Source organism: Manis pentadactyla, chromosome 13 (genome assembly GCF_030020395.1).
Source record: "Manis pentadactyla isolate mManPen7 chromosome 13, mManPen7.hap1, whole genome shotgun sequence".
In the NCBI taxonomy this organism is placed as follows: domain Eukaryota; kingdom Metazoa; phylum Chordata; class Mammalia; order Pholidota; family Manidae; genus Manis; species Manis pentadactyla.
Window position 1 is genome coordinate 55,491,778 of NC_080031.1, and position 11,853 is coordinate 55,503,630.

At 42.1% G+C, this 11,853-nt stretch overlaps 1 pseudogene; it reads right to left on the reverse strand.

Moving 5' to 3' along the window:
- Positions 1–2,732: 2,732 nt before the first annotated feature.
- LOC118931266 (E3 ubiquitin-protein ligase TRIM58-like) lies at positions 2,733–10,896 on the reverse strand (annotated as a pseudogene).
- Positions 10,897–11,853: the final 957 nt, after the last annotated feature.

The window sequence follows — 11,853 nt, forward strand, 5'->3', positions numbered from 1 at the left end:
TCAATGGGGAAATGACAGTCTCTTCAACATATGGTGCTGGCAAAACTGGACAGCTACATGTAAGAGAATGAAACTGGATCACTGTCCAACCCCATAAACAAAAGTAAATTCCAAATGCATCAAAAACTTGAATATAAGTCATGAAACCATAAAACTCTTAGAAAAAAACATAGGCAAAAATCTCTTAGACATAAACATCAGGGACCTCTTTTTGAACATATCTCCCCAGGCAAGGGAAACAAATGCAAAATTGAACAAATGGGAATATATCAAGCTGAAAAGCTTCTGTACAGTAAAGGACACCCTAAATAGAACAAAAAGGTTTCCTACAGTATGGGAGAATATATTCATAAATGACAGATCTGATAAAGGGTTGACATCCAAAATATATAGAACTCACACACCTCGACAAACCAAAAACAAATAATCCAATTAAAAAATGGGCAGAGGAGCCGAATAGAAAGTTCTCTAAAGAAGAAATTCAGGTGGCCAACAGACACATGAAAAGAAGCTCCACATTGCTTGTCTACAGAGAAATGCAAATTAAAACTACAATGAGATTTCATCTCACACCAGTAAGGGTGGCTACCATCCAAAAGACAAACAACAACGAATGTTGGAGAGGTTGTGGAGAAAGGAGAACCCTCCTATACTGCTGGTGGGAATGTAAATTAGTTCAACCATTGTGGAAAGCAGTATGGAGGTTCCTCAAAATGTTCAAAATAGTCTTACCATTTGACCCAGGAATTCCACTTCTAGGAATTTACCCTAAGAATGAAGGAGCCCAGTTTGAAAAAGACAAATGCACCCCTATGTTTATCGCTGCACTATTTACAATATCCAAGATATGGAAGAAACCTAAATGTCCATCAGTAGATAAATGGATAAAGAAGATGTGGTACATATACACAATGGAATATTACTCAGCTCTAAGAAAAAAACAGATCCTACCATTTGCAACAACATAGATGGAGCTACAGGGTATTATGCTCAGTGAAATAAGCCAGGTGGAGAAAGACAAGTACCAAATGATTTCACTCATATGTGGATTATAAGATCAAAAGAAAACTGAAGGAACAAAACAGCAGCAGAAGTACAGAACCCATGAATGGACTAACAGTTACCAAAGGGAAAGGGACTGGGGAGGACGGGTGGGAAGGGAGGGATAAGGGTGGGAATAAAGAATGGGGGCATTACATTTAACATGTTTAGTGGGTGGGGGTGGGGCACAGGGAGGGCTGTGCAACACAGAGAAGACAAGTAGTGATTTTACAGCATCTTACTATGTTGATGGACAGTGACTGTGAACGGGTATGTGGAGGGGATGTGGTGAGGAGGGGAGCCTAGTGAACATAATGTCCTTCATGTAATTGTAGATTAATGATACCAAAATAAAATTTTAAAAAAATCTAAAAATAAACCTATGTTAATTATGTCCCTGGAAAAGAAATGAATTATTTTAGTGAAAGGAATCTCCCTGGAAGAGGGATCCACCTTAAAATTCAAGGTAGAGTCATTAAAATGGAAGATTAAGGTCTTGGAAGATTATCATAAAGATAATGCTAAATAAGATTTCCATTAATTATTAATTATTTAGCATTTGTTTGGCACTTATTTATTAAGCACAGATTCAGAGAAAAATCGCAGCAAAATTAGCCTTCAACAACTTTTATGAATTCTGTTAGGAAGGTAAAGAATGTACTTTATAAATAAGTCAAATATTATTGGTTCATCATCACAACCTTCATCTTCATTTTATATTCAAGTATAAAAGTTCAATTTAAACCAATCATATCAAATATGGTATTAAACATTTACCATAACATTTTGAGGGCAATATTGTTATTCCACATATAGGAACCATATCAACTAGTTAATTCTGAAAGAGAGAAGGCTTATTTGTTTGAGGTCTCACAACTAGTGATGGTTAGTTCAGAGAACTGGTTGAATCAGAATACTGAGAAATTTCTACTCTGAAATATGTCTCCAAAGATAAAGGAAAAGTTTCATCTCAGAGTGGTATGATGTGAGAATCAGTGATATTAGATTCACAGAATGAATTTCGTAAGCCTTAAAAATTGATCCCAGAATAAAGAAGCTTAACAAGTAATTTGACATATCATAGAGAGATAAAGTATTTAAAAAAATGGTTCTGAATATAGTAATCTAGGAGATGAAAGGTTAAACAATAGAAGGTATAAAAAAAAACCAGGAGCAAGATAGAAAGGGAGAAACAAAAGCAGATGCAGAGAGACAAAGAGAGACAGAGAATGGGAGACTGACAGAGAGGGGAAGAGGAAAATAAGGAGGAGAAAAATAATTACAGATCTGATGCTGGAACAATATTGGACTGTTCTGGACCAACTCAAGAATTTTCATTTCCATTTCATAATATATGAAAGACTCAGAATGAAAGCATCTTAAAAGGAATAAGAAATGATAATGGATGTCCTGAAATCCTTGTTTAATCCAGGATTGATTCATTTGAAGGAACTCTCAAGAAAATGTGTGGAGCCATCTGGAAAAATGCTGATGAGATTCCTCCATTTCTAAAATCATTATTTTCCACGACGTCCCTCCACATGCGAGGATTTTCTATTTTCTGCTTGGTCCCAGTGGGAACGGTTGCACAGAAATAAGGATCAAAGTGCTGCTCTGAGTGGAGGCGTCCCCGGAGGCTCCACTCCACCACTGGCACCATTGCCAGGCTTAGCGTGCTCAGGAAGAGGATTTTAGGAATATTCAGGACTGACGTTAACCGCATGAACAAGACGACTATTGAATGTCGGATCTCCTGCCTCTACCTCTGTCACAGGTGGTAGAGTGAGAGGAATTATGTCACAGATGAAGAAGTAAAGTCAGAGAAGACTGGAGAGCAGTTGGGTGAATGTGTAGATTTAGGACCCGTTGGTGACATTGTAAAAGGAGATTTCGCCGGCTTCATAGTCCAAGAAAATCCCAACCCTGCGAGGCCACTCTGGGTGGAGAGGCACAGATGGGGAGGTGAGGGCCATGTACTCACTCTCTTTCAGGAGCCACACGACCCACACCCCGTTCTCCGGGGACGGAGTGGTCTCCCCCTTCCTTGACACTGTGTCTCGACAGATGCCTAGACCCCACTGTGCTCTTTCTCCAACCACGACTTCCCAGTAATGCCTCCCCGATGGGAAGTCCTGCAAACCCAGCACACAAGGCCATGTGTCAAATCGCTCTGCATTGTTGGGGACGTCCCTCCAGAGCTCTGTGTCCTGTACACTGCGCAGGTCGGCAGTGAGGAGGAGGCTCGGATGTGCTGTGGATGGGTCCAGCTTTACATCAACTGTGGAGAGAATGTTGTGGGCCATGTGAAAGGGCAGAAAAGACTGGTAGAAACTTAGGAAGCCAAGATGTTGAGGAAAGTAGTCGTGCTGTTTGTCCTTCTCTAATAACTCCTGCAGAAAGCAAAATTCGCACTTCACCTTGCAGGGCATGGAGTGTATTCTTCACCACTTTCAGATATATTCACTTCTGCAGAAGTCAGGGTTCCTCACTGTGCAGTAAAAGCACAACCACGTGCATAAGCTTTTAGACGCCTTTCATCTACATCCAGAGCACATGGTTGCTCTTAGGAGATCTGTATTTACAAGAAAATTTAAAACTCCCTTGGGATTTTCTTTCTTTCTCAAAACCCATAGGAAAATTTCATTTAGATGAAATCTACCACTTTAAAAGCCATGATACGGTGGTCAGCAGAATTCTAAGGCAAGCGCTACAGCATTCAGACCTCGGTGGGACGCTCACGATTACGGTATATCACACTACAAGAGGGAGCTTACTGGGTGGGCCTCAGGTAACCGCATGATCTCTTGAAATCAGAAAACCGCCTTTGACTATGGGCTGGGGACAAAAGGGAAAATCAGGGATTCAGATCTGATGTGTCATGCTGGCTTTGAAGATGGAGTGGGCCACCTGAGGAGATGGTGAGTGACCTCCAACTGACCTCCAGCAAGGAAAGGGGATCAAAGTGCCATAACCACCAGGGACTGCATAGGGCCACCAAGCTGAGTAAGCCTGCGGGTGGACGATTCCCCAGATGCCTCAGAGAAGGCAGCCTGGCCAACACCTCCACTGATCTTGTGGAGCCCTAAGCAGAGACACCAGCTGAGTCCACCTGGAGGTCTGATCTGCAGAACTCTACCACCGTGATGGAACAGAACCTCAGCAAAGTGCTTGCGTGCATCTTCCCGGGGACTTCCAAACTGAGGAGCAGCCAGCTGTTGGAGCTCACCTCACAAGGCCTCCGGAGCACTGGGATGCTCTTGAGAAGCCTGAGCTTCTCTTTCTCTAAGACTAGTCGATGTGCCTTCCTTCCCCTCCAACTCACCACCCCTTCTGGGTCTCCTTTGCTGTTCCCCTCTCCCTCTATCACTACATTGGAGAGACTGATGGTCTCAAGACTGGGCCCTCCTTTCTCAGCTGGCTCCCAGCTTGTACTCAGGCTGGCTGACTCACAGCTGTACTGAAATGCCATTCACATGCTTACTGATTCTGAGTGCCTATCTCTACCTGACCCTTCCTCCTGAAAGTCCGTATCTGTAGATTCACCTGCCTCTGTTGTCCACATCTGGGTATTTAACATTGTCACAACATCAGTATGTCCGAAACCAAGCTCCCCTCACCTTCAGCATTAAATATCGATGTAAATGGAGACTTTACTGGGCCGATTCTGGAGACTTAAACCACAGAAGCACTCATGACTTCTTTCTCTGACAGCTCCTGTCTAATCCAACAGCAGATCTGGACAGCTCTCCCTCTGACGTAGACCGAGACTCTGTCTAGAACTACCACCCTGGTCCAATCCACAGTCACCTGACTGAATGATGCAAGGGCTCCCGTCTCCTCCTCCCACATCACGCCTCACTCCTCTAATTCAGCACACAGTGTGAACCTCACAAACATAAATCCAATCACGTTAGTCCTCCATGTACAACCTCTCACTGATTTCCAGTCTCACACAGAGGTGATGCGCCTGCTCACAGTGGCCTGCCTGTATGGTCCTGAGCCTCTTGGCATTGTTTTGGCCTCTCTGACCCTCCTCTCACTCATCCCGTGGCAGCCACAGAGACCCCGTCATTGCTCCTGGAACACATCTTCCATGTATGCATCTCAGGCCTGCCACTCATTATTTCTGCTGCCTGGAATGCTATATTCTGGATCAGGTATTTGCTAAGTTATATTCCCTGCGGGGTGAGGTCATCCTGGTTCATCATATTCAAAATTAGGTGCCCAGCTTCCAACACTTGTGGCCACCCTTACCTTATTCTCATTCTTTTCAACATTTTGTATCCCTTTCCAGCATTCTGTACATTTTTCATAACTTAAGTAAATATTTGCAACTTGAAGCTATGGATTTGTGAGATTTTTGTTCTTATTGTGCAATATATTGCAATGCTTAGAAGAGTGGCTGGCATAAAATATTCAAGTGTTTTTTGGATGGATTATTTAATTGTGTAATTCAATAAAAAGGAAAGGGGATAGGAGGAAAGTGGTTATGACAGTTATTCTGACTGTGGCACTCACTTCTGTCGATACCTTCAGGGAAGCCACACATACCCCTTTAGTGTGCATGCCGGTAGGGCCAGCACACGATTTTTCATAACCTTGCCCTTTTCCACGGCTGTCAGCAACAGGACGGAGGGGAGGATCTGTCTGCACAGGTCCCGTAGTAGGAAGCCCCCACAATCCAGTGGTGTTTTGATAACATGATTTAAAAATAAACCTCTGCTGACTTTAGCCTGGAAGCTTTGGACTCCTTCATTACCGCAGCCTGACTGGTGCCATAACAAACTCCGGGTAACAGCCAGACCCAGGCACGGGGTTCCCCAGGGCCTAAGATGCAACCTACCTTGGAACTTCCTCAGCATCTCCGGCATCCCAGGGATGTGGTACATTGTCTTCAGCTCCATGGGGACAGTCTCCAGATCCAGATGCAGGATATCCTTACTTCTGAGAAGAGCACAGATGGACAGCTGTCAGTAGGATCACCTGCCAACCTCCTCAGCATCTCCCAACCCATTCTCTGATTCAGAAAGTAAACATACCTCCTCAGGACTTCTCTCACCCCCTGAAACTGAAATAGAAACACAGCAGGTGTGAGACCTCTGAAAGGCTTCAGGCAGACTGGGGACAAACCATGAGCATCTCTCTAGGGAGGACTGGGAATCATTGACCATCAGGATAAAACTATGGCCGAGATGAATGTCTCTTAGTAAGAGCCAAAAAAATAGGCTCATGAATCAAAGGGTTTCATGAACTTAAAATAATAGAATCAGTTTGTCTCTGTTGGAATTGAATCAGACTACACAACATTTAGGTTAATTCCTATGACATCTATCAGTTTAATTTCTGAATTGGTAATTCTGACATTTGGATATTTTTAATGAAATGTTGTATTCTGGTCAAAAGTAGATGGAGTTAGGGTAAAAACAGATGTCAAGTATCTGCAGAACGTATTTGAGGAACAGTGAAAGGCACAGACGTAGATCGTTACTGTCAGTGTCTCCATAAAAGAATCCCAATCCTTACTCCTCTGAACCAACACACCAGAGCCATGCACTTGTGTGGTGTGAAGGTTACCGAAGTGGATAAAAGGAAAAAGTCAGTAATTCATATCTTTAACATTCTCTAAAAGTAGATAATTAAATAAACCACCTGAATCATATATTCCCTCTCCCTTTAAAAATAGCCACTCTCAGGTAAATTTTGACAGGGCATAAAAGGAGGGAAATGATTAACTTTACTTTTCTGGGAAGGCAGCCATATTTTGGACCATTGGGAGCAAAATGTTGCTTCTTGGTCCTGGGGAAGAAAGGGAAAGGTGGATATTAGATGAAAATAAATTATTTGAGAACATATTCTAAGATTTGTATTGCAAATCACATTTATTTGTCACTAAGAAATGCTTGTTTTGAACAAGTTGGGCTTCAATATATGGTCAAATAAGAGGATGAATGTGACTGAATATGCTGAAGTTTACATTTACTGTCTGAAATGTAGAGAGGCAATTCTTGTCTGACCATTAGCTGGTTCACAAGGAAATGGACGTAGTAATAATGATGACGATGATAATTATAAGTTTTACTGATATATAGATAAAACAAAGACAAAATGGGACAAATGAAAGAAAAGTATTTTGTAAATTTTGTTCATTAAATGACCACCCCCACCCTCACTACGTGACCAGTGCTGTCCAGTCACTGTCCTTCCGGGTATGTGAATGGAGTCAGTTTGGAATCCCCTACATGCATCAGCGAGGAGACAGATGAGGCGTGCCAGGGAATTCCCACCACGGTGTGTTCTATCACGGTGACACACAGCCGTCAATGACGCCTTCCCAGTTGTCCTGGGATTTAATGCCCTCACAGAGGATTTAGAACAAATATTTCCTTTCCTGGGTTATTTGTCTTTTCTGTAAAACCAAATAGATGGTAAGCAAGCTCCTTGGATCCAACATAACTCCTACCCATGGTGCCTGGATGAGGCAAGCCATAAGGGCTAGTGAATTAGCATCTGCCTCAAAATTCAACATGAACATTTCAAGCTTGGCTATTAACTGAAATTTACCAAAGACTTTCAGGACTGGGCAGCACTGAGCATAACGCTGTAGTCATTGACCAACTGATCCTGAGGTTTAAAGAAGGGTTTTTCAGCCAACAGAGTGTAGGTTGTCCTTTTTCTTTAAATCACTGAATTAATTTTTTAAAATATGTAGGTGTAGTGAGAATGTTTGATATCATAATCTGGGTGATGGTTATGAGAGTACACACATGTCAGAAATTTTAAAGTTGAAAAATAAGAAATATTTAGGTTTTTGTCTTAGAAACTTACTATGAACTTTTATAATTCTTTTAACATGAACTACTTTGTGATTCTCTAGTTTTCCTTCTAATTCTTATGCGAGGATTTAGAATGAGATGCTTTCTCTGTACCTTGTCGGGTACCCTTTCCCTGCAGGGCATAAACGCCTGCCTGGATTGTCCCTGAAGGCCCCTGTCTGCCCCTGTCTGCCCCTCTCCCCCCAGGCAGCCAGCCTCACCTCCAGCAGAGCCGCGGCGGGACGATGGCACCTCTCCTCCAGCTCCTCGGCCAACTCCTTCAGGGCCCTGCCCTGCTGGGCCAGCCGGGCCCTGCCCTCCCGAAGTCCATGCAGGGTGGCTCGTTCCTCCTCCTCCAGCCGCCTCAGCTGCAGCCGCTCCTCCCGGGCCAGGAAGCCGCGGGACTTCTCATACTCCAACCTGAAGCGCTGCCTCTGCACCTCCACCTTCTCCAGGAGGGACACAGGGCGCCCGGTCATCGTCAGTGGGGGCCCAGTGCCTGGCTCCTGCTTCACGGACAGGATGGCTAAGCCGGGAGGCAACGTCCAGAGTGCTCACTGCCCAGATGTCTGCGTTTTTAGCAACATGCAAAACCAGAGGCCACTCGTACGAGAAGTAGCTTCGTTAGAGGTTTCAAACCTAGAGTCTGAGAAGGGCTTTCGATTTGGGTTCCATTTTGCCAAGGACTTGGGGACAAGGAACTTTTGTATTATATTTTACACATTATATATTACCAAATATAAAGTGTGTGGGAAAAGAGTATGGGGATTGTAATTAAATATCCATTAAACTGTTAAGCAGAGTGACTAACAGAATAGCTGCACAACAGAAGTGAAAATGTATCATCAGTCACCAGAAGAACAGGATGGATACGAATGAATCATGAAGAGAGATTAGAGAGGCCTGGGTTTGTGTGTGTAAGAAAAATGTGAGTAGGAAACATGAACGTTACTTAGTGATATGGTGATCGTGAAACCAGAAGGCTGATGTTCCCAGCAGAGCCAAGGGAGAATCAAGCATTCAGAAAATCGACCTTGATTTCTACCCAAATCTCACATCTACAGTTTTTGAGTAGACCTAAGGGGCATAGTTTCAGACAGCATTACTATGCTAAATTTTATTCTCGTGAGACTTGTATGTGGATAACTAGCTTTACACTCAATATAGGAGGCAAATTATTCTCACACAGTTTCTCCACATTTGGATTTCCTGGCCCACTGACAAGTGCTAATTTGATTAATGGGTGCAAGCCATGCTCTTTTCCTAGAAATCAATAAATATTAATAATATTTCTCCCCACATAAGACCCAATATATTCTTCATATTTCCCATATCTATCTCATCCTCCCACTTTCTAAACCACTAGCCTACTAAAATCCTTCCTCCTTTAAATCCACAAGCCCTGAACTCTGTGTCTTGGTCTGAAAATGACTCTAATTTCTCGCCATCATGCAGGTCGGGCCACCAAGAGCAGGGCTAATGATCAGTCAGTCTTGAAAATGGAGTCATATCTGGGCATGAGAACTGGCACAGTGAGGGGGTGCGGCTGTTATTTGTCTTTCTCTGACATCTCCCTTTTGAGTAACACAGTTATGTCTATGGATATAGAAATAATGGTTTTCCTAGAATCCAGAGTTAATCTCATCAAGCCATGTTTTGTTCCATTCTCGATGGTACATCCTCAATGGCAGAGATCATGCAAGTATCCTTGACTTGGAACAGGGATAATGGAATCATCTCTATGTAGAATCATCAGTGGAGGGGGTAAAAAAATACAGGAGCCAAAATCTTGGATATGAAGTTCCTAATTCTGAAAATCTGTGATCAGGTCATGACTGAAAATAATTGACCTGAATTATTAGCTTAAGAAGACAAATATTATCAATAAATATTTAACTTTACATACAATACACATAGCTAAGGGAAAAGATCATAAGACTTACCACAGAAGAAAAATATAGCAAAAATGATCTTACGGAAATGTCTGAGGATAGAGTGGAAGACAAAATTTTCAAGAAAAGAGGAAGAAAAGAATTAGGAAAATACATTAAACTATCCGAGAAGAAGAGTTATTAGGAAAAGGACAAAGAGTAGAAATACTCTATAAAATAAATCTTATATGTAATGTACATTATGTAAATATGTAGAACTATACATATAGTTTCTATATATCATTTCTCATTCTTAAACCTATTGGCATTTGACCAGATGGTTCTTCTTGTAAGTTTTCTTTTGTGTGTGTGTTCTTCTTTTTGGGGGGAACAGGGGGCCATCCTGTGCATTGTACAGTGTTTCCTGGCTTTCCAGGTACCATGAGATGCCTGTAATACACCTGCACAACCCCAGGTGTGACAATAAAAATATCTATAGATATTGCAAAATATCCTTTGGAGGGGAAAATTGCCCTAGGTTGGGAACCATGTGTGTGTGTGTGTGTGTGTGTGTGTGTGTGTGTTTGTGTGCAAATAGGAGGAAAAAGAGCTGATGAGGTAGAGAAAAGAGAAAAAATAGGTAACAATAGCATATATGGATGTCTGAAAAAAGGCTGAAAGTTAGATTATCCTCTTATATGTGGGGTGATCACTTTCAGCTGTCCATTATACACATCAATGCTGTGAAATGTTTATTATTTCATTCACAAATTTTAGACCAGTACTGACAGTATGAAACCCTGCTCTAGGTGCTAAGAATGCAACAGTGAGTTACAGTAAGACCAAGGAGGCTGTTATTTTATAATCTGGATTGGGGTAGTGTTAGTAGACATTAAAAGAACACAGATACACAATGAAATTTGAAGGCACCAGACAACACTGAGATGTTCTACGGGAGCATCTATATAAGTAGAACAAAAGCTTTGAGGCAAGAAAGATGATTGAAGAGTGATTTAATGACCGGAAATTGGATCTTTCAGATAGGCCAACCACCTAACATGCCAATATTCCCCTACCTTCCTAATGACAGTTTTCTTCCCCACATTGGTCTCCTGAGACAAGACCTCCTCCATCTCTTCCCTCATGAGTTCTAGGGCCATCTGGAGTTTTGCCTGTTTAGGAAGATATGCTGAGTCCATTACAGATGCTCTCCTACAGGACCTACCACCCACCAGGTGTGTCAGGAAATAGATCAATCAAACAGACCCTAGTATGCACCTAAAAATGTCCAACCTCATTGATAACTAAGTTAAAAATAAACATATTAATATGTATTTTAAGTTTCTGTATTTAAATTAAATATAAATATTTAAATTATACATATAATTTGAGTACCAGATATAACCAAAGATTTATCCAAAGTATGTTCATTGCAGTCTTACTGAACATAGTAAAACTGTAACTAAAATGTTAAAAATCAGGGAGTGGGACCAAATTTATTTTATATTAACAGAATGGAATTACAGTAAATGCAGAATATTTAATGACAAGAAATACAATTATAAGGTCAAAATAAATATATTTTATGTAATGTGAAGACCAGTTTTGAAAAAAATAGTGCTTATAATGAATATCTTCAAAACTAAGTATTGAAAGGAAAGGAGTGACACACAGCAGCAATTCACCGGAGAATTCCGCTTTATTAGGGAAAGGTGCTTGGTTATATAGGAAGGGGCATGGGGGTGATTGTGGTGTTACTTCTACGGGGCTGGTGACTATTGGCTAGGTGCTGGGATTGGGAGGGGGGAGAGAGGTGATTAGGCTTCAGGTGGTGCCAGCGGGAATTGAGGACCCGGAAGAGAAGCAGGAAGTTCGCCATCTTATGGGTGGGGGCCCTTCATTCCCCCCTTTCTCCTCTATGGGGTTGTGGACGTTGCTTTCTCTCTGACTGCTTCCTGCTGAACGGGGGTGGAGAAGGGAGTGAGGGCTTGAGGACTGGGAGGAAAGGGTTGATAGGACTCCCCACAGTAAGGACGAGTAGATGTGGACTTCTTCAGGTTGGAAATCAATGAAGGTTCCCTGTAACCATAGGTCGAGGACTTGTTGATTCCAATGGTGCCAAGAGGATA